The sequence below is a fragment of the Triplophysa dalaica genome, chromosome 5 (assembly GCF_015846415.1).
Source record: "Triplophysa dalaica isolate WHDGS20190420 chromosome 5, ASM1584641v1, whole genome shotgun sequence".
Classification (NCBI taxonomy): domain Eukaryota; kingdom Metazoa; phylum Chordata; class Actinopteri; order Cypriniformes; family Nemacheilidae; genus Triplophysa; species Triplophysa dalaica.
This window is the reverse complement of record NC_079546.1, coordinates 15,127,280-15,152,780: the sequence shown is the minus strand read 5'-3', so window position 1 is coordinate 15,152,780 and position 25,501 is coordinate 15,127,280. Positions and strand designations below refer to the sequence as shown.

Sequence of the window (25,501 nt, the reverse complement as noted above, 5' to 3'; positions counted from 1 at the left end):
GTCCCATACTAAGATGAATGTTCGAGATGTCTTACCTGAATAAACTTGACCTGGAATACCTTCAAATTTGTGACTGGCAAGTTTCTTGCCAAAGTCAGACAATACTTGCGTGGTCTGTTTTAAACCAGCGCCAGTTTGACGACGTACGCAGGAATTGTCCACGTTTCTGTAGTGTAGTGGTTATCACGTTTGCTTTACACGCAAATGGTCCTCGATTCGAAACCGAGCAGAAACATAGTCTGCTTTAAGCCATAGAGTGGAATATAATGACAAGGTAACCAAACCTTTAAGCATTCAATGCACGGTTTCGTAGACAAGGCTTAAGACTAGTCCCAGACTAAGATGATTGTTTGAGATTCCTTAACTGAAAAACCTTGCCCTGAAACACCTTAAAATTTGTTACTGGCAAATTTATGCGAAATTAAGAGTTTCTGTAGTGTAGTGGTTATCACGTTCGCCTAACACGCGAGAGGTCCTCGGTTCGAAACCGAGCAGAAACATAGTCTGCTTTAAGCCATAGAGTGGAATATAATGACAAGGTAACCAAACCTTTAAGCATTCAATGCACGGTTTCGTAGACAAGGCTTAAGACTAGTCCCAGACTAAGATGATTGTTTGAGATTCCTTAACTGAAAAATCTTGACCTGAAACACCTTAAAATTTGTGACTGGCAAATTTATGCCAAATTCAGAGTTTCTGTAGTGTAGTGGTTATCACGTTCGCCTAACACGCGAAAGGTCCTCGTTTCGAAACCGAGCAGAAACATAGTCTGTTTTAAGCCATAGAGTGGAATATAATGACAAGGTAACCAAACCTTTAAGCATTCAATGCACGGTTTTGTAGACTGTCGAAATTCAGCCTCTATTATGTCACGTACTATGTTCTTTTAGTGACTGTCGCATTCTCCTGACGTCAAAGGTCCCTAGTCGAAACCGAGCAGAAACATAGTCTGTTTTAAGCCATAGAGTGGAATATAATGACAAGGTAACCAAACCATTAAGCATTCAATGCACGGTTTTGTAGACTGTCGAAATTCAGCCTCTATTATGTCACGTACTATGTTCTTTTAGTGACTGTCGCATTCTCCTGACGTGAAAGGTCCCTAGTCGAAACCGAGCAGAAACATAGTCTGCTTTAAGCCATAGAGTGGAATATAATGACAAGGTAACCAAACCTTTAAGCATTCAATGCACGGTTTCGTAGACAAGGCTTAAGACTAGTCCCAGACTAAGATGATTGTTTGAGATTCCTTAACTGAAAAATCTTGCCCTGAAACACCTTAAAATTTGTTACTGGCAAATTTATGCGAAATTCAGAGTTTCTGTAGTGTAGTGGTTATCACGTTCGCCTAACACGCGAAAGGTCCTCGGTTCGAAACCGAGCAGAAACAGAGTCTGCTTTAAGCCATAGAGTGGAATATAATGACAAGGTAACCAAACCTTTAAGCATTCAATGCACGGTTTTGTAGACTGTCGAAATTCAGCCTCTATTATGTCACGTACTATGTTCTTTTAGTGACTGTCGCATTCCCCTGACGCATTGCACCTTCAAATTTGTGACTGGCAAGTTTCTTGCCAAAGTCAGACAATGCTTGCGTGGTCTGTTTTAAACCAGCGCCAGTTTGACGACGTACGCAGGAATTGTACACGTTTCTGTAGTGTAGTGGTTATCACGTTCGCCTCACACGCGAAAGGTCCTCGGTTCGAAACCGAGCAGAAACATAGTCTGTCTTAAGCCATAGAGTGGAATATAATGACAAGGTAACTAAACCTTTAAGCATTCAATGCACGGTTTTTATAGACTGCCGAAATTCAGCCTCTATTATGTTACAAGCTATGTTCTTTTAGTGACTGTCGCATTCTCCTGACGTGAAAGGTCCCTAGTCGAAACCGAGCAGAAACATAGTCTGCTTTAAGCCATAGAGTGGAATATAACGATAAGGTAACCAAACCTTTAAGCATTCAATGCACGGTTTTGTAGACTGTCGAAATTCAGCCTCTATTATGTCACGTACTATGTTCTTTTAGTGACTGTCGCATTCTCCTGACGTGAAAGGTCCCTAGTCGAAACCGAGCAGAAACATAGTCTGCTTTAAGCCATAGAGTGGAATATAATGACAAGGTAACCAAACCTTTAAGCATTCAATGCACGGTTTCGTAGACAAGGCTTAAGACTAGTCCCAGACTAAGATGATTGTTTGAGATTCCTTAACTGAAAAATCTTGCCCTGAAACACCTTAAAATTTGTTACTGGCAAATTTATGCGAAATTCAGAGTTTCTGAAGTGTAGTGGTTATCACGTTTGCTTTACACGCAAAAGGTCCTCGGTTCGAAACCGAGCAGAAACATAGTCTGCTTTATGCCATAGAGTGGAATATAATGACAAGGTAACCAAACCTTTAAGCATTCAATGCACGGTTTCGTAGACAAGGCTTAAGACTAGTCCCAGACTAAGATGAGTGTTTGAGATTTCTTAACTGAAAAATCTTGCCCTGAAACACCTTAAAATTTGTGACTGGCAAATTTATGCGAAATTCAGAGTTTCTGTAGCGTATTGGTTATCACGTTCGCCTAACACGCGAAGGGTCCTCGGTTCGAGACCGAGCAGAAACAGTTTTCAGGTTTTGGCGTCAACCAGAGCAAATGCCATCGGTGTAAAACGTAGCTGCACTGCGTATCGGCCTGATTGAAAGCTTTTTGGGATTGTCAAATTCAGCCTCTATTATGTCACGTACTATGTTCTTTTAATGACTGTCGCATTCTCCTGACGTGAAAGGTCCCTAGTCGAAACCGAGCAGAATAATCGCCTTCTTTAAGTCATATGGTTGAACGTAATTACAAGCTAAACAAAACTTTAAGCATGCAATGCCCAGTTTTGTAGACAACGCTTAAGACTAGTCCCAGACTAAGATGAACGTTCGAGATGTCTTACCTGAATAAACTTGACCTGGAATACATTCAAATTTGTGACTGGCAAGTTTCTTGCCAAAGTCAGACAATAGTTGCGTGGTCTGTTTTAAACCAGCGCCAGGTTGACGACGTACGCAGGAATTGTCCACGTTTCTGTTTTGTAGTGGTTATCACGTTTGCTTTACACGCAAAAGGTCCTCGGTTCGAAACCGAGCAGAAACATAGTCTGCTTTAAGCCATAGAGTGGAATATAATGACAAGGTAACCAAACCTTTAAGCATTCAATGCACGGTTTCGTAGACAAGGCTTAAGACTAGTCCCATACTAAGATGAATGTTCGAGATGTCTTACCTGAATAAACTTGACCTGGAATACCTTCAAATTTGTGACTGGCAAGTTTCTTGCCAAAGTCAGACAATACTTGCGTGGTCTGTTTTAAACCAGCGCCAGTTTGACGACGTACGCAGGAATTGTCCACGTTTCTGTAGTGTAGTGGTTATCACGTTTGCTTTACACGCAAATGGTCCTCGGTTCGAAACCGAGCAGAAACATAGTCTGCTTTAAGCCATAGAGTGGAATATAATGACAAGGTAACCAAACCTTTAAGCATTCAATGCACGGTTTCGTAGACAAGGCTTAAGACTAGTCCCATACTAAGATGAATGTTCGAGATGTCTTACCTGAATAAACTTGACCTGGAATACCTTCAAATTTGTGACTGGCAAGTTTCTTGCCAAAGTCAGACAATACTTGCGTGGTCTGTTTTAAACCAGCGCCAGTTTGACGACGTACGCAGGAATTGTCCACGTTTCTGTAGTGTAGTGGTTATCACGTTTGCTTTACACGCAAATGGTCCTCGATTCGAAACCGAGCAGAAACATAGTCTGCTTTAAGCCATAGAGTGGAATATAATGACAAGGTAACCAAACCTTTAAGCATTCAATGCACGGTTTCGTAGACAAGGCTTAAGACTAGTCCCAGACTAAGATGATTGTTTGAGATTCCTTAACTGAAAAACCTTGCCCTGAAACACCTTAAAATTTGTTACTGGCAAATTTATGCGAAATTAAGAGTTTCTGTAGTGTAGTGGTTATCACGTTCGCCTAACACGCGAGAGGTCCTCGGTTCGAAACCGAGCAGAAACATAGTCTGCTTTAAGCCATAGAGTGGAATATAATGACAAGGTAACCAAACCTTTAAGCATTCAATGCACGGTTTCGTAGACAAGGCTTAAGACTAGTCCCAGACTAAGATGATTGTTTGAGATTCCTTAACTGAAAAATCTTGACCTGAAACACCTTAAAATTTGTGACTGGCAAATTTATGCCAAATTCAGAGTTTCTGTAGTGTAGTGGTTATCACGTTCGCCTAACACGCGAAAGGTCCTCGTTTCGAAACCGAGCAGAAACATAGTCTGTTTTAAGCCATAGAGTGGAATATAATGACAAGGTAACCAAACCTTTAAGCATTCAATGCACGGTTTTGTAGACTGTCGAAATTCAGCCTCTATTATGTCACGTACTATGTTCTTTTAGTGACTGTCGCATTCTCCTGACGTCAAAGGTCCCTAGTCGAAACCGAGCAGAAACATAGTCTGTTTTAAGCCATAGAGTGGAATATAATGACAAGGTAACCAAACCATTAAGCATTCAATGCACGGTTTTGTAGACTGTCGAAATTCAGCCTCTATTATGTCACGTACTATGTTCTTTTAGTGACTGTCGCATTCTCCTGACGTGAAAGGTCCCTAGTCGAAACCGAGCAGAAACATAGTCTGCTTTAAGCCATAGAGTGGAATATAATGACAAGGTAACCAAACCTTTAAGCATTCAATGCACGGTTTCGTAGACAAGGCTTAAGACTAGTCCCAGACTAAGATGATTGTTTGAGATTCCTTAACTGAAAAATCTTGCCCTGAAACACCTTAAAATTTGTTACTGGCAAATTTATGCGAAATTCAGAGTTTCTGTAGTGTAGTGGTTATCACGTTCGCCTAACACGCGAAAGGTCCTCGGTTCGAAACCGAGCAGAAACAGAGTCTGCTTTAAGCCATAGAGTGGAATATAATGACAAGGTAACCAAACCTTTAAGCATTCAATGCACGGTTTTGTAGACTGTCGAAATTCAGCCTCTATTATGTCACGTACTATGTTCTTTTAGTGACTGTCGCATTCCCCTGACGCATTGCACCTTCAAATTTGTGACTGGCAAGTTTCTTGCCAAAGTCAGACAATGCTTGCGTGGTCTGTTTTAAACCAGCGCCAGTTTGACGACGTACGCAGGAATTGTACACGTTTCTGTAGTGTAGTGGTTATCACGTTTGCTTTACACGCAAAAGGTCCTCGGTTCGAAACCGAGCAGAAACATAGTCTGCTTTATGCCATAGAGTGGAATATAATGACAAGGTAACCAAACCTTTAAGCATTCAATGCACGGTTTCGTAGACAAGGCTTAAGACTAGTCCCAGACTAAGATGAGTGTTTGAGATTTCTTAACTGAAAAATCTTGCCCTGAAACACCTTAAAATTTGTGACTGGCAAATTTATGCGAAATTCAGAGTTTCTGTAGCGTATTGGTTATCACGTTCGCCTAACACGCGAAGGGTCCTCGGTTCGAGACCGAGCAGAAACAGTTTTCAGGTTTTGGCGTCAACCAGAGCAAATGCCATCGGTGTAAAACGTAGCTGCACTGCGTATCGGCCTGATTGAAAGCTTTTTGGGATTGTCAAATTCAGCCTCTATTATGTCACGTACTATGTTCTTTTAATGACTGTCGCATTCTCCTGACGTGAAAGGTCCCTAGTCGAAACCGAGCAGAATAATCGCCTTCTTTAAGTCATATGGTTGAACGTAATTACAAGCTAAACAAAACTTTAAGCATGCAATGCCCAGTTTTGTAGACAACGCTTAAGACTAGTCCCAGACTAAGATGAACGTTCGAGATGTCTTACCTGAATAAACTTGACCTGGAATACATTCAAATTTGTGACTGGCAAGTTTCTTGCCAAAGTCAGACAATAGTTGCGTGGTCTGTTTTAAACCAGCGCCAGGTTGACGACGTACGCAGGAATTGTCCACGTTTCTGTTTTGTAGTGGTTATCACGTTTGCTTTACACGCAAAAGGTCCTCGGTTCGAAACCGAGCAGAAACATAGTCTGCTTTAAGCCATAGAGTGGAATATAATGACAAGGTAACCAAACCTTTAAGCATTCAATGCACGGTTTCGTAGACAAGGCTTAAGACTAGTCCCATACTAAGATGAATGTTCGAGATGTCTTACCTGAATAAACTTGACCTGGAATACCTTCAAATTTGTGACTGGCAAGTTTCTTGCCAAAGTCAGACAATACTTGCGTGGTCTGTTTTAAACCAGCGCCAGTTTGACGACGTACGCAGGAATTGTCCACGTTTCTGTAGTGTAGTGGTTATCACGTTTGCTTTACACGCAAATGGTCCTCGGTTCGAAACCGAGCAGAAACATAGTCTGCTTTAAGCCATAGAGTGGAATATAATGACAAGGTAACCAAACCTTTAAGCATTCAATGCACGGTTTCGTAGACAAGGCTTAAGACTAGTCCCATACTAAGATGAATGTTCGAGATGTCTTACCTGAATAAACTTGACCTGGAATACCTTCAAATTTGTGACTGGCAAGTTTCTTGCCAAAGTCAGACAATACTTGCGTGGTCTGTTTTAAACCAGCGCCAGTTTGACGACGTACGCAGGAATTGTCCACGTTTCTGTAGTGTAGTGGTTATCACGTTTGCTTTACACGCAAATGGTCCTCGGTTCGAAACCGAGCAGAAACATAGTCTGCTTTAAGCCATAGAGTGGAATATAATGACAAGGTAACCAAACCTTTAAGCATTCAATGCACGGTTTCGTAGACAAGGCTTAAGACTAGTCCCAGACTAAGATGATTGTTTGAGATTCCTTAACTGAAAAACCTTGCCCTGAAACACCTTAAAATTTGTTACTGGCAAATTTATGCGAAATTAAGAGTTTCTGTAGTGTAGTGGTTATCACGTTCGCCTAACACGCGAGAGGTCCTCGGTTCGAAACCGAGCAGAAACATAGTCTGCTTTAAGCCATAGAGTGGAATATAATGACAAGGTAACCAAACCTTTAAGCATTCAATGCACGGTTTCGTAGACAAGGCTTAAGACTATTCCCAGACTAAGATGATTGTTTGAGATTCCTTAACTGAAAAATCTTGCCATGAAACACCTTAAAATTTGTTACTGGCAAATTTATGCCAAATTCAGAGTTTCTGTAGTGTAGTGGTTATCACGTTCGCCTAAACACGCGAAAGGTCCTCGTTTCGAGACCGAGCAGAAACAGTTTTCAGGTTTTGGCGTCAACCAGAGCAAATGCCATCGGTGTAAAACGTAGCTGCAATGCGTATCGGCCTGATTGAAAGCTTTTTGGGATTGTCAAATTCAGCCTCTATTATGTCACGTACAATGTTCTTTTAGTGACTGTCTTATTCTCCTGACGTGAAAGGTCCCCAGTCGAAACCGAGCAGAAACATAGTCTGCTTTAAGCCATATAGTGGAATATAACGATAAGGTAACCAAACCTTTAAGCATTCAATGCACGGTTTTGTAGACTGTCGAAATTCAGCCTCTATTATGTCACGTACTATGTTCTTTTAGTGACTGTCGCATTCTCCTGACTTGAAAGGTCCCTAGTCGAAACCGAGCAGAAACATAGTCTGCTTTAAGCCATAGAGTGGAATATAATGACAAGGTAACCAAACCTTTAAGCATTCAATGCACGGTTTCGTAGACAAGGCATAAGACTAGTCCCATACTAAGATGAATGTTCGAGATGTCTCACCTGAATAAACTTGACCTGGAATACCTTCAAATTTGTGACTGGCAAGTTTCTCGCCAAAGTCATTCAATACTTGCGTGGTCTGTTTTAAACCAGCGCCAGGTTGACGACGTACGCAGGAATTGTCCACGTTTCTGTAGTGTAGTGGTTATCACGTTTGCTTCACACGCAAAAGGTCCTCGGTTCGAAACCGAGCAGAAACATAGTCTGCTTTAAGCCATAGAGTGGAATATAATGACAAGGTAACCAAACCTTTAAGCATTCAATGCACGGTTTTGTAGACTGTCGAAATTCAGCCTCTATTATGTCACGTACTATGTTCTTTTAGTGACTGTCGCATTCTCCTGACGTGAAAGGTCCCTAGTCGAAACCGAGCAGAAACATAGTCTGCTTTAAGCCATAGAGTGGAATATAATGACAAGGTAACCAAACCTTTAAGCATTCAATGCACGGTTTCGTAGACAAGGCTTAAGACTAGTCCCAGACTAAGATGATTGTTTGAGATTCCTTAACTGAAAAATCTTGCCCTGAAACACCTTAAAATTTGTTACTGGCAAATTTATGTGAAATTCAGAGTTTCTGAAGTGTAGTGGTTATCACGTTTGCTTTACACGCAAAAGGTCCTCGGTTCGAAACCGAGCAGAAACATAGTCTGCTTTATGCCATAGAGTGGAATATAATGACAAGGTAACCAAACCTTTAAGCATTCAATGCACGGTTTTTATAGACTGCCGAAATTCAGCCTCTATTATGTTACAAGCTATGTTCTTTTAGTGACTGTCGCATTCTCCTGACGTCAAAGGTCCCTAGTCGAAACCGAGCAGAAACATAGTCTGTTTTAAGCCATAGAGTGGAATATAATGACAAGGTAACCAAACCATTAAGCATTCAATGCACGGTTTTGTAGACTGTCGAAATTCATCCTCTATTATGTCACGTACTATGTTCTTTTAGTGACTGTCGCATTCTCCTGACGTGAAAGGTCCCTAGTCGAAACCGAGCAGAAACATAGTCTACTTTAAGCCAAAGAGTGGAATATAATGACAAGGTAACCAAACCTTTAAGCATTCAATGCACGGTTTCGTAGACAAGGCTTAAGACTAGTCCCAGACTAAGATGATTGTTTGAGATTCCTTAACTGAAAAACCTTGCCCTGAAACACCTTCAAATTTGTTACTGGCAAATTTATGCGAAATTCAGAGTTTCTGAAGTGTAGTGGTTATCACGTTTGCTTTACACGCAAAAGGTCCTCGGTTCGAAACCGAGCAGAAACATAGTCTGCTTTATGCCATAGAGTGGAATATAATGACAAGGTAACCAAACCTTTAAGCATTCAATGCACGGTTTCGTAGACAAGGCTTAAGACTAGTCCCAGACTAAGATGAGTGTTTGAGATTTCTTAACTGAAAAATCTTGCCCTGAAACACCTTAAAATTTGTGACTGGCAAATTTATGCGAAATTCAGAGTTTCTGTAGCGTATTGGTTATCACGTTCGCCTAACACGCGAAGGGTCCTCGGTTCGAGACCGAGCAGAAACAGTTTTCAGGTTTTGGCGTCAACCAGAGCAAATGCCATCGGTGTAAAACGTAGCTGCACTGCGTATCGGCCTGATTGAAAGCTTTTTGGGATTGTCAAATTCAGCCTCTATTATGTCACGTACTATGTTCTTTTAATGACTGTCGCATTCTCCTGACGTGAAAGGTCCCTAGTCGAAACCGAGCAGAATAATCGCCTTCTTTAAGTCATATGGTTAAACGTAATTACAAGCTAAACAAAACTTTAAGCATGCAATGCCCAGTTTTGTAGACAACGCTTAAGACTAGTCCCATACTAAGATGAATGTTCGAGATGTCTCACCTGAATAAACTTGACCTGGAATACCTTCAAATTTGTGACTGGCAAGTTTCTCGCCAAAGTCATTCAATACTTGCGTGGTCTGTTTTAAACCAGCGCCAGGTTGACGACGTACGCAGGAATTGTCCACGTTTCTGTAGTGTAGTGGTTATCACGTTTGCTTCACACGCAAAAGGTCCTCGGTTCGAAACCGAGCAGAAACATAGTCTGCTTTAAGCCATAGAGTGGAATATAATGACAAGGTAACCAAACCTTTAAGCATTCAATGCACGGTTTTGTAGACTGTCGAAATTCAGCCTCTATTATGTCACGTACTATGTTCTTTTAGTGACTGTCGCATTCTCCTGACGTGAAAGGTCCCTAGTCGAAACCGAGCAGAAACATAGTCTGCTTTAAGCCATAGAGTGGAATATAATGACAAGGTAACCAAACCTTTAAGCATTCAATGCACGGTTTCGTAGACAAGGCTTAAGACTAGTCCCAGACTAAGATGATTGTTTGAGATTCCTTAACTGAAAAATCTTGCCCTGAAACACCTTAAAATTTGTTACTGGCAAATTTATGTGAAATTCAGAGTTTCTGAAGTGTAGTGGTTATCACGTTTGCTTTACACGCAAAAGGTCCTCGGTTCGAAACCGAGCAGAAACATAGTCTGCTTTATGCCATAGAGTGGAATATAATGACAAGGTAACCAAACCTTTAAGCATTCAATGCACGGTTTTTATAGACTGCCGAAATTCAGCCTCTATTATGTTACAAGCTATGTTCTTTTAGTGACTGTCGCATTCTCCTGACGTCAAAGGTCCCTAGTCGAAACCGAGCAGAAACATAGTCTGTTTTAAGCCATAGAGTGGAATATAATGACAAGGTAACCAAACCATTAAGCATTCAATGCACGGTTTTGTAGACTGTCGAAATTCATCCTCTATTATGTCACGTACTATGTTCTTTTAGTGACTGTCGCATTCTCCTGACGTGAAAGGTCCCTAGTCGAAACCGAGCAGAAACATAGTCTACTTTAAGCCAAAGAGTGGAATATAATGACAAGGTAACCAAACCTTTAAGCATTCAATGCACGGTTTCGTAGACAAGGCTTAAGACTAGTCCCAGACTAAGATGATTGTTTGAGATTCCTTAACTGAAAAACCTTGCCCTGAAACACCTTCAAATTTGTTACTGGCAAATTTATGCGAAATTCAGAGTTTCTGAAGTGTAGTGGTTATCACGTTTGCTTTACACGCAAAAGGTCCTCGGTTCGAAACCGAGCAGAAACATAGTCTGCTTTATGCCATAGAGTGGAATATAATGACAAGGTAACCAAACCTTTAAGCATTCAATGCACGGTTTCGTAGACAAGGCTTAAGACTAGTCCCAGACTAAGATGAGTGTTTGAGATTTCTTAACTGAAAAATCTTGCCCTGAAACACCTTAAAATTTGTGACTGGCAAATTTATGCGAAATTCAGAGTTTCTGTAGCGTATTGGTTATCACGTTCGCCTAACACGCGAAGGGTCCTCGGTTCGAGACCGAGCAGAAACAGTTTTCAGGTTTTGGCGTCAACCAGAGCAAATGCCATCGGTGTAAAACGTAGCTGCACTGCGTATCGGCCTGATTGAAAGCTTTTTGGGATTGTCAAATTCAGCCTCTATTATGTCACGTACTATGTTCTTTTAATGACTGTCGCATTCTCCTGACGTGAAAGGTCCCTAGTCGAAACCGAGCAGAATAATCGCCTTCTTTAAGTCATATGGTTAAACGTAATTACAAGGTAACCAAACCTTTAAGCATTCAATGCACGGTTTCGTAGACAAGGCTTAAGACTAGTCCCATACTAAGATGAATGTTCGAGATGTCTTACCTGAATAAACTTGACCTGGAATACCTTCAAATTTGTGACTGGCAAGTTTCTTGCCAAAGTCAGACAATACTTGCGTGGTCTGTTTTAAACCAGCGCCAGTTTGACGACGTACGCAGGAATTGTCCACGTTTCTGTAGTGTAGTGGTTATCACGTTTGCTTTACACGCAAATGGTCCTCGGTTCGAAACCGAGCAGAAACATAGTCTGCTTTAAGCCATAGAGTGGAATATAATGACAAGGTAACCAAACCTTTAAGCATTCAATGCACGGTTTCGTAGACAAGGCTTAAGACTAGTCCCAGACTAAGATGATTGTTTGAGATTCCTTATCTGAAAAACCTTGCCCTGAAACACCTTAAAATTTGTTACTGGCAAATTTATGCGAAATTAAGAGTTTCTGTAGTGTAGTGGTTATCACGTTCGCCTAACACGCGAGAGGTCCTCGGTTCGAAACCGAGCAGAAACATAGTCTGCTTTAAGCCATAGAGTGGAATATAATGACACGGTAACCAAACCTTTAAGCATTCAATGCACGGTTTCGTAGACAAGGCTTAAGACTAGTCCCAGACTAAGATGATTGTTTGAGATTCCTTAACTGAAAAATCTTGCCCTGAAACACCTTAAAATTTGTTACTGGCAAATTTATGCGAAATTCAGAGTTTCTGAAGTGTAGTGGTTATCACGTTTGCTTTACACGCAAAAGGTCCTCGGTTCGAAACCGAGCAGAAACATAGTCTGCTTTATGCCATAGAGTGGAATATAATGACAAGGTAACCAAACCTTTAAGCATTCAATGCACGGTTTTTATAGACTGCCGAAATTCAGCCTCTATTATGTTACAAGCTATGTTCTTTTAGTGACTGTCGCATTCTCCTGACGTCAAAGGTCCCTAGTCGAAACCGAGCAGAAACATAGTCTGTTTTAAGCCATAGAGTGGAATATAATGACAAGGTAACCAAACCATTAAGCATTCAATGCACGGTTTTGTAGACTGTCGAAATTCAGCCTCTATTATGTCACGTACTATGTTCTTTTAGTGACTGTCGCATTCTCCTGACGTGAAAGGTCCCTAGTCGAAACCGAGCAGAAACATAGTCTACTTTAAGCCAAAGAGTGGAATATAATGACAAGGTAACCAAACCTTTAAGCATTCAATGCACGGTTTCGTAGACAAGGCTTAAGACTAGTCCCAGACTAAGATGATTGTTTGAGATTCCTTAACTGAAAAACCTTACCCTGAAACACCTTAAAATTTGTTACTGGCAAATTTATGCGAAATTCAGAGTTTCTGTAGTGTAGTGGTTATCACGTTCGCCTAACACGCGAGAGGACCTCGGTTCCAAACCGAGCAGAAACATAGTCTGCTTTAAGCCATAGAGTGGAAAATAATGACAAGGTAACCAAACCTTTAAGCATTCAATGCACGGTTTCGTAGACAAGGCTTAAGACTAGTCCCAGACTAAGATGATTGTTTGAGATTCCTTAACTGAAAAATCTTGCCCTGAAACACCTTAAAATTTGTGACTGGCAAATTTATGCCAAATTCAGAGTTTCTGTAGTGTAGTGGTTATCACGTTCGCCTAACACGCGAAAGGTCCTCGTTTCGAAACCGAGCAGAAACATAGTCTGCTTTATGCCATAGAGTGGAATATAATGACAAGGTAACCAAACCTTTAAGCATTCAATGCACGGTTTCGTAGACAAGGCTTAAGAATAGTCCCAGACTAAGATGAGTGTTTGAGATTTCTTAACTGAAAAATCTTGCCCCGAAACACCTTAAAATTTGTGACTGGCAAATTTATGCGAAATTCAGAGTTTCTATAGCGTATTGGTTATCACGTTCGCCTAACACGCGAAGGGTCCTCGGTTCGAGACCGGGCAGAAACAGTTTTCAGGTTTTGGCATCAACCAGAGCAAATGCCATCGGTGTAAAACATAGCTGCACTGCGTATCGGCCTGATTGAAAGCTTTTTGGGATTGTCAAATTCAGCCTCTATTATGTCACGTACTATGTTCTTTTAATGACTGTCGCATTCTCCTGACGTGAAAGGTCCCTAGTCGAAACCGAGCAGAATAATCGCCTTCTTTAAGTCATATGGTTAAACGTAATTACGAGCTAAACAAAACTTTAAGCATTCAATGCCCAGTTTTGTAGACAAGGCTTAAGACTAGTCCCAGACTAAGATGAATGTTCGAGATGTCTTACCTGAATAAACTTGACCTGGAATACCTTCAAATTTGTGACTGGCAAGTTTCTTGCCAAAGTCAGACAATAGTTGCGTGGTCTGTTTTAAACCAGCGCCAGGTTGACGACGTACGCAGGAATTGTCCACGTTTCTGTTTTGTAGTGGTTATCACGTTTGCTTTACACGCAAAAGGTCCTCGGTTCGAAACCGAGCAGAAACATAGTCTGCTTTAAGCCATAGAGTGGAATATAATGACAAGGTAACCAAACCTTTAAGCATTCAATGCACGGTTTTGTAGACTGTCGAAATTCAGCCTCTATTATGTCACGTACTATGTTCTTTTAGTGACTGTCGCATTCCCCTGACGCATTGCACCTTCAAATTTGTGACTGGCAAGTTTCTTGCCAAAGTCAGACAATGCTTGGGTGGTCTGTTTTAAACCAGCGCCAGTTTGACGACGTACGCAGGAATTGTCCACGTTTCTGTAGTGTAGTGGTTATCACGTTTGCTTCACACGCAAAAGGTCCTCGGTTCGAAACCGAGCAGAAACATAGTGTGCTTTAAGCCATAGAGTGGAATATAATGACAAGGTAACCAAACCTTTAAGCATTCAATGCACGGTTTCGTAGACAAGGCTTAAGACTAGTCCCAGACTAAGATGATTGTTTGAGATTCCTTAACTGAAAAATCTTGCCCTGAAACACCTTAAAATTTGTTACTGGCAAATTTATGCGAAATTCAGAGTTTCTGTAGTGTATTGGTTATCACGTTCGCCTAACACGCGATAGGTCCTCGGTTCGAGACCGAGCAGAAACAGTTTTCAGGTTTTGGCGTCAACCAGAGCAAATGCCATCAGTGTAAAACGTAGCTGCAATGCGTATCGGCCTGATTGAAAGCTTTTTGGGATTGTCAAATTCAGCCTCTATTATGTCACGTACTATGTTCTTTTAGTGACTGTCGCATTCCCCTGACGCATTGCACCTTCAAATTTGTGACTGGCAAGTTTCTTGCCAAAGTCAGACAATGCTTGGGTGGTCCGTTTTAAACCAGCGCCAGTTTGACGGCGTACGCAGGAATTGTCCACGTTTCTGTAGTGTAGTGGTTATCACGTTTGCTTCACACGCAAAAGGTCCTCGGTTCGAAACCGAGCAGAAACATAGTCTGCTTTAAGCCATAGAGTGGAATATAATGACAAGGTAACCAAACATTTAAGCATTCAATGCACGGTTTTGTAGACTGTCGAAATTCAGCCTCTATTATGTCACGTACTATGTTCTTTTAGTGACTGTCGCATTCTCCTGACGTGAAAGGTCCCTAGTCGAAACCGAGCAGAAACATAGTCTGCTTTAAGCCATAGAGTGGAATATAATGACAAGGTAACCAAACCTTTAAGCATTCAATGCACGGTTTCGTAGACAAGGCTTAAGACTAGTCCCAGACTAAGATGATTGTTTGAGATTCCTTAACTGAAAAATCTTGCCCTGAAACACCTTAAAATTTGTTACTGGCAAATTTATGTGAAATTCAGAGTTTCTGAAGTGTAGTGGTTATCACGTTTGCTTTACACGCAAAAGGTCCTCGGTTCGAAACCGAGCAGAAACATAGTCTGCTTTATGCCATAGAGTGGAATATAATGACAAGGTAACCAAACCTTTAAGCATTCAATGCACGGTTTTTATAGACTGCCGAAATTCAGCCTCTATTATGTTACAAGCTATGTTCTTTTAGTGACTGTCGCATTCTCCTGACGTCAAAGGTCCCTAGTCGAAACCGAGCAGAAACATAGTCTGTTTTAAGCCATAGAGTGGAATATAATGACAAGGTAACCAAACCATTAAGCATTCAATGCACGGTTTTGTAGACTGTCGAAATTCATCCTCTATTATGTCACGTACTATGTTCTTTTAGTGACTGTCGCATTCTCCTGACGTGAAAGGTCCCTAGTCGAAACCGAGCAGAAACATAGTCTACTTTAAGCCAAAGAGTGGAATATAATGACAAGGTAACCAAACCTTTAAGCATTCAATGCACGGTTTCGTAGACAAGGCTTAAGACTAGTCCCAGACTAAGATGATTGTTTGAGATTCCTTAACTGAAAAACCTTGCCCTGAAACACCTTCAAATTTGTTACTGGCAAATTTATGCGAAATTCAGAGTTTCTGAAGTGTAGTGGTTATCACGTTTGCTTTACACGCAAAAGGTCCTCGGTTCGAAACCGAGCAGAAACATAGTCTGCTTTATGCCATAGAGTGGAATATAATGACAAGGTAACCAAACCTTTAAGCATTCAATGCACGGTTTCGTAGACAAGGCTTAAGACTAGTCCCAGACTAAGATGAGTGTTTGAGATTTCTTAACTGAAAAATCTTGCCCTGAAACACCTTAAAATTTGTGACTGGCAAATTTATGCGAAATTCAGAGTTTCTGTAGCGTATTGGTTATCACGTTCGCCTAACACGCGAAGGGTCCTCGGTTCGAGACCGAGCAGAAACAGTTTTCAGGTTTTGGCGTCAACCAGAGCAAATGCCATCGGTGTAAAACGTAGCTGCACTGCGTATCGGCCTGATTGAAAGCTTTTTGGGATTGTCAAATTCAGCCTCTATTATGTCACGTACTATGTTCTTTTAATGACTGTCGCATTCTCCTGACGTGAAAGGTCCCTAGTCGAAACCGAGCAGAATAATCGCCTTCTTTAAGTCATATGGTTAAACGTAATTACAAGCTAAACAAAACTTTAAGCATGCAATGCCCAGTTTTGTAGACAACGCTTAAGACTAGTCCCAGACTAAGATGAACGTTCGAGATGTCTTACCTGAATAAACTTGACCTGGAATACATTCAAATTTGTGACTGGCAAGTTTCTTGCCAAAGTCAGACAATAGTTGCGTGGTCTGTTTTAAACCAGCGCCAGGTTGACGACGTACGCAGGAATTGTCCACGTTTCTGTTTTGTAGTGGTTATCACGTTTGCTTTACACGCAAAAGGTCCTCGGTTCGAAACCGAGCAGAAACATAGTCTGCTTTAAGCCATAGAGTGGAATATAATGACAAGGTAACCAAACCTTTAAGCATTCAATGCACGGTTTCGTAGACAAGGCTTAAGACTAGTCCCATACTAAGATGAATGTTCGAGATGTCTTACCTGAATAAACTTGACCTGGAATACCTTCAAATTTGTGACTGGCAAGTTTCTTGCCAAAGTCAGACAATACTTGCGTGGTCTGTTTTAAACCAGCGCCAGTTTGACGACGTACGCAGGAATTGTCCACGTTTCTGTAGTGTAGTGGTTATCACGTTTGCTTTACACGCAAATGGTCCTCGGTTCGAAACCGAGCAGAAACATAGTCTGCTTTAAGCCATAGAGTGGAATATAATGACAAGGTAACCAAACCTTTAAGCATTCAATGCACGGTTTCGTAGACAAGGCTTAAGACTAGTCCCAGACTAAGATGATTGTTTGAGATTCCTTATCTGAAAAACCTTGCCCTGAAACACCTTAAAATTTGTTACTGGCAAATTTATGCGAAATTAAGAGTTTCTGTAGTGTAGTGGTTATCACGTTCGCCTAACACGCGAGAGGTCCTCGGATCGAAACCGAGCAGAAACATAGTCTGCTTTAAGCCATAGAGTGGAATATAATGACAAGGTAACCAAACCTTTAAGCATTCAATGCACGGTTTCGTAGACAAGGCTTAAGACTAGTCCCAGACTAAGATGATTGTTTGAGATTCCTTAACTGAAAAATCTTGCCCTGAAACACCTTAAAATTTGTTACTGGCAAATTTATGCGAAATTCAGAGTTTCTGAAGTGTAGTGGTTATCACGTTTGCTTTACACGCAAAAGGTCCTCGGTTCGAAACCGAGCAGAAACATAGTCTGCTTTATGCCATAGAGTGGAATATAATGACAAGGTAACCAAACCTTTAAGCATTCAATGCACGGTTTTTATAGACTGCCGAAATTCAGCCTCTATTATGTTACAAGCTATGTTCTTTTAGTGACTGTCGCATTCTCCTGACGTCAAAGGTCCCTAGTCGAAACCGAGCAGAAACATAGTCTGTTTTAAGCCATAGAGTGGAATATAATGACAAGGTAACCAAACCATTAAGCATTCAATGCACGGTTTTGTAGACTGTCGAAATTCAGCCTCTATTATGTCACGTACTATGTTCTTTTAGTGACTGTCGCATTCTCCTGACGTGAAAGGTCCCTAGTCGAAACCGAGCAGAAACATAGTCTACTTTAAGCCAAAGAGTGGAATATAATGACAAGGTAACCAAACCTTTAAGCATTCAATGCACGGTTTCGTAGACAAGGCTTAAGACTAGTCCCAGACTAAGATGATTGTTTGAGATTCCTTAACTGAAAAACCTTACCCTGAAACACCTTAAAATTTGTTACTGGCAAATTTATGCGAAATTCAGAGTTTCTGTAGTGTAGTGGTTATCACGTTCGCCTAACACGCGAGAGGACCTCGGTTCCAAACCGAGCAGAAACATAGTCTGCTTTAAGCCATAGAGTGGAAAATAATGACAAGGTAACCAAACCTTTAAGCATTCAATGCACGGTTTCGTAGACAAGGCTTAAGACTAGTCCCAGACTAAGATGATTGTTTGAGATTCCTTAACTGAAAAATCTTGCCCTGAAACACCTTAAAATTTGTGACTGGCAAATTTATGCCAAATTCAGAGTTTCTGTAGTGTAGTGGTTATCACGTTCGCCTAACACGCGAAAGGTCCTCGTTTCGAAACCGAGCAGAAACATAGTCTGCTTTATGCCATAGAGTGGAATATAATGACAAGGTAACCAAACCTTTAAGCATTCAATGCACGGTTTCGTAGACAAGGCTTAAGAATAGTCCCAGACTAAGATGAGTGTTTGAGATTTCTTAACTGAAAAATCTTGCCCCGAAACACCTTAAAATTTGTGACTGGCAAATTTATGCGAAATTCAGAGTTTCTATAGCGTATTGGTTATCACGTTCGCCTAACACGCGAAGGGTCCTCGGTTCGAGACCGGGCAGAAACAGTTTTCAGGTTTTGGCATCAACCAGAGCAAATGCCATCGGTGTAAAACATAGCTGCACTGCGTATCGGCCTGATTGAAAGCTTTTTGGGATTGTCAAATTCAGCCTCTATTATGTCACGTACTATGTTCTTTTAATGACTGTCGCATTCTCCTGACGTGAAAGGTCCCTAGTCGAAACCGAGCAGAATAATCGCCTTCTTTAAGTCATATGGTTAAACGTAATTACGAGCTAAACAAAACTTTAAGCATTCAATGCCCAGTTTTGTAGACAAGGCTTAAGACTAGTCCCAGACTAAGATGAATGTTCGAGATGTCTTACCTGAATAAACTTGACCTGGAATACCTTCAAATTTGTGACTGGCAAGTTTCTTGCCAAAGTCAGACAATAGTTGCGTGGTCTGTTTTAAACCAGCGCCAGGTTGACGACGTACGCAGGAATTGTCCACGTTTCTGTTTTGTAGTGGTTATCACGTTTGCTTTACACGCAAAAGGTCCTCGGTTCGAAACCGAGCAGAAACATAGTCTGCTTTAAGCCATAGAGTGGAATATAATGACAAGGTAACCAAACCTTTAAGCATTCAATGCACGGTTTTGTAGACTGTCGAAATTCAGCCTCTATTATGTCACGTACTATGTTCTTTTAGTGACTGTCGCATTCCCCTGACGCATTGCACCTTCAAATTTGTGACTGGCAAGTTTCTTGCCAAAGTCAGACAATGCTTGGGTGGTCTGTTTTAAACCAGCGCCAGTTTGACGACGTACGCAGGAATTGTCCACGTTTCTGTAGTGTAGTGGTTATCACGTTTGCTTCACACGCAAAAGGTCCTCGGTTCGAAACCGAGCAGAAACATAGTGTGCTTTAAGCCATAGAGTGGAATATAATGACAAGGTAACCAAACCTTTAAGCATTCAATGCACGGTTTCGTAGACAAGGCTTAAGACTAGTCCCAGACTAAGATGATTGTTTGAGATTCCTTAACTGAAAAATCTTGCCCTGAAACACCTTAAAATTTGTTACTGGCAAATTTATGCGAAATTCAGAGTTTCTGTAGTGTATTGGTTATCACGTTCGCCTAACACGCGATAGGTCCTCGGTTCGAGACCGAGCAGAAACAGTTTTCAGGTTTTGGCGTCAACCAGAGCAAATGCCATCAGTGTAAAACGTAGCTGCAATGCGTATCGGCCTGATTGAAAGCTTTTTGGGATTGTCAAATTCAGCCTCTATTATGTCACGTACTATGTTCTTTTAGTGACTGTCGCATTCCCCTGACGCATTGCACCTTCAAATTTGTGACTGGCAAGTTTCTTGCCAAAGTCAGACAATGCTTGGGTGGTCCGTTTTAAACCAGCGCCAGTTTGACGGCGTACGCAGGAATTGTCCACGTTTCTGTAGTGTAGTGGTTATCACGTTTGCTTCACACGCAAAAGGTCCACGGTTCGAAACCGAGCAGTAACATAATGTGCTTTAAGCCATAGAGAGCAATATAATGACAAGGTAACCAAACCTTTAAGCATTCAATGCACTGTTTTGTAGACTGTCGAAATTCAGCCTCTATTATGTCAAGTACTATGTTCTTTTAGTGACTGTCGCATTCTCCTGACGTGAAAGGTCCCTAGTCGAAACCGAGCAGAAACATAGTCTGCTTTAAGCCATAGAGTGGAATATAACGACAAGGTAACCAAACCTTTAAGCATTCAATGCACGGTTTTTATAGACTGCCGAAATTCAGCCTCTATTATGTTACAAGCTATGTTCTTTTAGTGACTGTCGCATTCTCCTGACGTGAAAGGTCCCTAGTCGAAACCGAGCAGAAACATAGTCTGCTTTAAGCCATAGAGTGGAATATAACGATAAGGTAACCAAACCTTTAAGCATTCAATGCACGGTTTTGTAGACTGTCGAAATTCAGCCTCTATTATGTCACGTACTATGTTCTTTTAGTGACTGTCGCATTCTCCTGACGTGAAAAGTCCCTAGTCGAAACCGAGCAGAAACATAGTCTGCTTTAAGCCATAGATTGGAATATAATGACAAGGTAACCAAACCTTTAAGCATTCAATGCACGGTTTCGTAGACAAGGCATAAGACTAGTCCCATACTAAGATGAATGTTCGAGATGTCTTACCTGAATAAACTTGACCTGGAATACCTTCAAATTTGTGACTGGCAAGTTTCTTGCCAAAGTCATTCAATACTTGCGTGGTCTGTTTTAAACCAGCGCCAGGTTGACGACGTACGCAGGAATTGTCCACGTTTCTGTAGTGTAGTGGTTATCACGTTTGCTTCACACGCAAAAGGTCTTCGGTTCGAAACCGAGCAGAAACATAGTCTGCTTTAAGCCATAGAGTGGAATATAATGACAAGGTAACCAAACCTTTAAGCATTCAATGCACGGTTTTGTAGACTGTCGAAATTCAGCCTCTATTATGTCACGTACTATGTTCTTTTAGTGACTGTCGCATTCTCCTGACGTGAAAGGTCCCTAGTCGAAACCGAGCAGAAACATAGTCTGCTTTAAGCCATAGAGTGGAATATAATGACAAGGTAACCAAACCTTTAAGCATTCAATGCACGGTTTCGTAGACAAGGCTTAAGACTAGTCCCAGACTAAGATGATTGTTTGAGATTCCTTAACTGAAAAATCTTGCCCTGAAACACCTTAAAATTTGTTACTGGCAAATTTATGTGAAATTCAGAGTTTCTGAAGTGTAGTGGTTATCACGTTTGCTTTACACGCAAAAGGTCCTCGGTTCGAAACCGAGCAGAAACATAGTGTGCTTTAAGCCATAGAGAGCAATATATTGACAAGGTAACCAAACCTTCAAGCATTCAATGCACGGTTTCGTAGACAAGGCTTAAGACTATTCCCAGACAAAGATGATTGTTTGAGATTCCTTAACTGAAAAATCTTGCCATGAAACACCTTAAAATTTGTTACTGGCAAATTTATGCGAAATTCAGAGTTTCTGTAGTGTAGTGGTTATCACGTTCGCCTAAACACGCGAAAGGTCCTCGGTTCGAGACCGAGCAGAAACAGTTTTCAGGTTTTGGCGTCAACCAGAGCAAATGCCATCGGTGTAAAACGTAGCTGCAATGCGTATCGGCCTGATTGAAAGCTTTTTGGGATTGTCAAATTCAGCCTCTATTATGTCACGTACAATGTTCTTTTAGTGACTGTCTTATTCTCCTGACGTGAAAGGTCCCCAGTCGAAACCGAGCAGAAACATAGTCTGCTTTAAGCCATAGAGTGGAATATAACGATAAGGTAACCAAACCTTTAAGCATTCAATGCACGGTTTTGTAGACTGTCGAAATTCAGCCTCTATTATGTCACGTACTATGTTCTTTTAGTGACTGTCGCATTCTCCTGACTTGAAAGGTCCCTAGTCGAAACCGAGCAGAAACATAGTCTGCTTTAAGCCATAGAGTGGAATATAATGACAAGGTAACCAAACCTTTAAGCATTCAATGCACGGTTTCGTAGACAAGGCATAAGACTAGTCCCATACTAAGATGAATGTTCGAGATGTCTTACCTGAATAAACTTGACCTGGAATACCTTCAAATTTGTGACTGGCAAGTTTCTCGCCAAAGTCATTCAATACTTGCGTGGTCTGTTTTAAACCAGCGCCAGGTTGACGACGTACGCAGGAATTGTCCACGTTTCTGTAGTGTAGTGGTTATCACGTTTGCTTCACACGCAAAAGGTCCTCGGTTCGAAACCGAGCAGAAACATAGTCTGCTTTAAGCCATAGAGTGGAATATAATGACAAGGTAACCAAACCTTTAAGCATTCAATGCACGGTTTTGTAGACTGTCGAAATTCAGCCTCTATTATGTCACGTACTATGTTCTTTTAGTGACTGTCGCATTCTCCTGACGTGAAAGGTCCCTAGTCGAAACCGAGCAGAAACATAGTCTGCTTTAAGCCATAGAGTGGAATATAATGACAAGGTAACCAAACCTTTAAGCATTCAATGCACGGTTTCGTAGACAAGGCTTAAGACTATTCCCAGACTAAGATGATTGTTTGAGATTCCTTAACTGAAAAATCTTGCCATGAAACACCTTAAAATTTGTTACTGGCAAATTTATGCGAAATTCAGAGTTTCTGTAGTGTAGTGGTTATCACGTTCGCCTAAACACGCGAAAGGTCCTCGGTTCGAGACCGAGCAGAAACATAGTCTGCTTTATGCCATAGAGTGGAATATAATGACAAGGTAACCAAACCTTTAAGCATTCAATGCACGGTTTCGTAGACAAGGCTTAAGACTAGTCCCAGACTAAGATGAGTGTTTGAGATTTCTTAACTGAAAAATCTTGCCCTGAAACACCTTAAAATTTGTGACTGGCAAATTTATGCGAAATTCAGAGTTTCTGTAGCGTATTGGTTATCACGTTCGCCTAACACGCGAAGGGTCCTCGGTTCGAGACCGAGCAGAAACAGTTTTCAGGTTTTGGCGTCAACCAGAGCAAATGCCATCGGTGTAAAACGTAGCTGCAATGCGTATCGGCCTGATTGAAAGCTTTTTGGGATTGTCAAATTCAGCCTCTATTATGTCACGTACTATGTTCTTTTAATGACTGTCGCATTCTCCTGAGGTGAAAAGTCCCTAGTCGAAACCGAGCAGAATAATCGCCTTCTTTAAGTCATATGGTTAAACGTAATTACAAGCTAAACAAAACTTTAAGCATTCAATGCCCAGTTTTGTAGACAACGCTTAAGACTAGTCCCAGACTAAGATGAACGTTTGAGATGTCTTACCTGAATAAACTTGACCTGGAATACCTTCAAATTTGTGACTGGCAAGTTTCTTCCCAAAGTCAGACAATAGTTGCGTGGTCTGTTTTAAACCAGCGCCAGGTTGACGACGTACGCAGGAATTGTCCACGTTTCTGTTTTGTAGTGGTTATCACGTTTGCTTTACACGCAAAAGGTCCTCGGTTCGAAACCGAGCAGAAACATAGTCTGCTTTAAGCCATAGAGTGGAATATAATGACAAGGTAACCAAACCTTTAAGCATTCAATGCACGGTTTCGTAGACAAGGCTTAAGACTATTCCCAGACTAAGATGATTGTTTGAGATTCCTTAACTGAAAAATCTTGCCATGAAACACCTTAAAATTTGTTACTGGCAAATTTATGCGAAATTCAGAGTTTCTGTAGTGTAGTGGTTATCACGTTCGCCTAAACACGCGAAAGGTCCTCGGTTCGAGACCGAGCAGAAACAGTTTTCAGGTTTTGGCGTCAACCAGAGCAAATGCCATCGGTGTAAAACGTAGCTGCAATGCGTATCGGCCTGATTGAAAGCTTTTTGGGATTGTCAAATTCAGCCTCTATTATGTCACGTACAATGTTCTTTTAGTGACTGTCTTATTCTCCTGACGTGAAAGGTCCCCAGTCGAAACCGAGCAGAAACATAGTCTGCTTTAAGCCATAGAGTGGAATATAACGATAAGGTAACCAAACCTTTAAGCATTCAATGCACGGTTTTGTAGACTGTCGAAATTCAGCCTCTATTATGTCACGTACTATGTTCTTTTAGTGACTGTCGCATTCTCCTGACTTGAAAGGTCCCTAGTCGAAACCGAGCAGAAACATAGTCTGCTTTAAGCCATAGAGTGGAATATAATGACAAGGTAACCAAACCTTTAAGCATTCAATGCACGGTTTCGTAGACAAGGCATAAGACTAGTCCCATACTAAGATGAATGTTCGAGATGTCTTACCTGAATAAACTTGACCTGGAATACCTTCAAATTTGTGACTGGCAAGTTTCTCGCCAAAGTCATTCAATACTTGCGTGTTCTGTTTTAAACCAGCGCCAGGTTGACGACATACGCAGGAATTGTCCACGTTTCTGTAGTGTAGTGGTTATCACGTTTGCTTCACACGCAAAAGGTCCTCGGTTCGAAACCGAGCAGAAACATAGTCTGCTTTAAGCCATAGAGTGGAATATAATGACAAGGTAACCAAACCTTTAAGCATTCAATGCACGGTTTTGTAGACTGTCGAAATTCAGCCTCTATTATGTCACGTACTATGTTCTTTTAGTGACTGTCGCATTCTCCTGACGTGAAAGGTCCCTAGTCGAAACCGAGCAGAAACATAGTCTGCTTTAAGCCATAGAGTGGAATATAATGACAAGGTAACCAAACCTTTAAGCATTCAATGCACGGTTTCGTAGACAAGGCTTAAGACTACTCCCAGACTAAGATGATTGTTTGAGATTCCTTAACTGAAAAATCTTGCCATGAAACACCTTAAAATTTGTTACTGGCAAATTTATGCGAAATTCAGAGTTTCTGTAGTGTAGTGGTTATCACGTTCGCCTAAACACGCGAAAGGTCCTCGGTTCGAGACCGAGCAGAAACATAGTCTGCTTTATGCCATAGAGTGGAATATAATGACAAGGTAACCAAACCTTTAAGCATTCAATGCACGGTTTCGTAGACAAGGCTTAAGACTAGTCCCATACTAAGATGAATGTTCGAGATGTCTTACCTGAATAAACTTGACCTGGAATACCTTCAAATTTGTGACTGGCAAGTTTCTTGCCAAAGTCAGACAATACTTGCGTGGTCTGTTTTAAACCAGCGCCAGTTTGACGACGTACGCAGGAATTGTCCACGTTTCTGTAGTGTAGTGGTTATCACGTTTGCTTTACACGCAAAAGGTCCTCGGTTCGAAACCGAGCAGAAACATAGTCTGCTTTGTGCCATAGAGTGGAATATAATGACAAGGTAACCAAACCTTTAAGCATTCAATGCACGGTTTCGTAGACAAGGCTTAAGACTAGTCCCATACTAAGATGAATGTTCGAGATGTCT

At 41.3% G+C, this 25,501-nt stretch overlaps 12 non-coding genes across 12 annotated transcripts; all 12 read left to right on the top strand.

Moving 5' to 3' along the window:
- Positions 1-1,317: 1,317 nt before the first annotated feature.
- Positions 1,318-1,390, top strand: trnav-aac (transfer RNA valine (anticodon AAC)). The gene has a single exon. It is a non-coding gene; the product is annotated as a tRNA-Val (tRNA).
- Positions 1,391-1,648: 258 nt separating this feature from the next.
- Positions 1,649-1,721, top strand: trnav-cac (transfer RNA valine (anticodon CAC)). The gene has a single exon. It is a non-coding gene; the product is annotated as a tRNA-Val (tRNA).
- Positions 1,722-4,871: 3,150 nt separating this feature from the next.
- trnav-aac (transfer RNA valine (anticodon AAC)) lies at positions 4,872-4,944 on the top strand. Its single transcript has one exon. It is a non-coding gene; the product is annotated as a tRNA-Val (tRNA).
- A 258-nt stretch (positions 4,945-5,202) lies between these two features.
- Positions 5,203-5,275, top strand: trnav-uac (transfer RNA valine (anticodon UAC)). The gene has a single exon. It is a non-coding gene; the product is annotated as a tRNA-Val (tRNA).
- Positions 5,276-7,874: 2,599 nt separating this feature from the next.
- trnav-cac (transfer RNA valine (anticodon CAC)) lies at positions 7,875-7,947 on the top strand. The gene has a single exon. It is a non-coding gene; the product is annotated as a tRNA-Val (tRNA).
- Positions 7,948-9,729: 1,782 nt separating this feature from the next.
- trnav-cac (transfer RNA valine (anticodon CAC)) lies at positions 9,730-9,802 on the top strand. The gene has a single exon. It is a non-coding gene; the product is annotated as a tRNA-Val (tRNA).
- Positions 9,803-14,120: 4,318 nt separating this feature from the next.
- On the top strand, positions 14,121-14,193 carry trnav-cac (transfer RNA valine (anticodon CAC)). The gene has a single exon. It is a non-coding gene; the product is annotated as a tRNA-Val (tRNA).
- Positions 14,194-14,726: 533 nt separating this feature from the next.
- trnav-cac (transfer RNA valine (anticodon CAC)) lies at positions 14,727-14,799 on the top strand. Its single transcript has one exon. It is a non-coding gene; the product is annotated as a tRNA-Val (tRNA).
- A 4,647-nt stretch (positions 14,800-19,446) lies between these two features.
- Positions 19,447-19,519, top strand: trnav-cac (transfer RNA valine (anticodon CAC)). Its single transcript has one exon. It is a non-coding gene; the product is annotated as a tRNA-Val (tRNA).
- Positions 19,520-22,332: 2,813 nt separating this feature from the next.
- Positions 22,333-22,405, top strand: trnav-cac (transfer RNA valine (anticodon CAC)). Its single transcript has one exon. It is a non-coding gene; the product is annotated as a tRNA-Val (tRNA).
- A 2,122-nt stretch (positions 22,406-24,527) lies between these two features.
- Positions 24,528-24,600, top strand: trnav-cac (transfer RNA valine (anticodon CAC)). The gene has a single exon. It is a non-coding gene; the product is annotated as a tRNA-Val (tRNA).
- Positions 24,601-25,302: 702 nt separating this feature from the next.
- trnav-uac (transfer RNA valine (anticodon UAC)) lies at positions 25,303-25,375 on the top strand. The gene has a single exon. It is a non-coding gene; the product is annotated as a tRNA-Val (tRNA).
- The last annotated feature ends 126 nt before the right edge of the window (positions 25,376-25,501 follow it).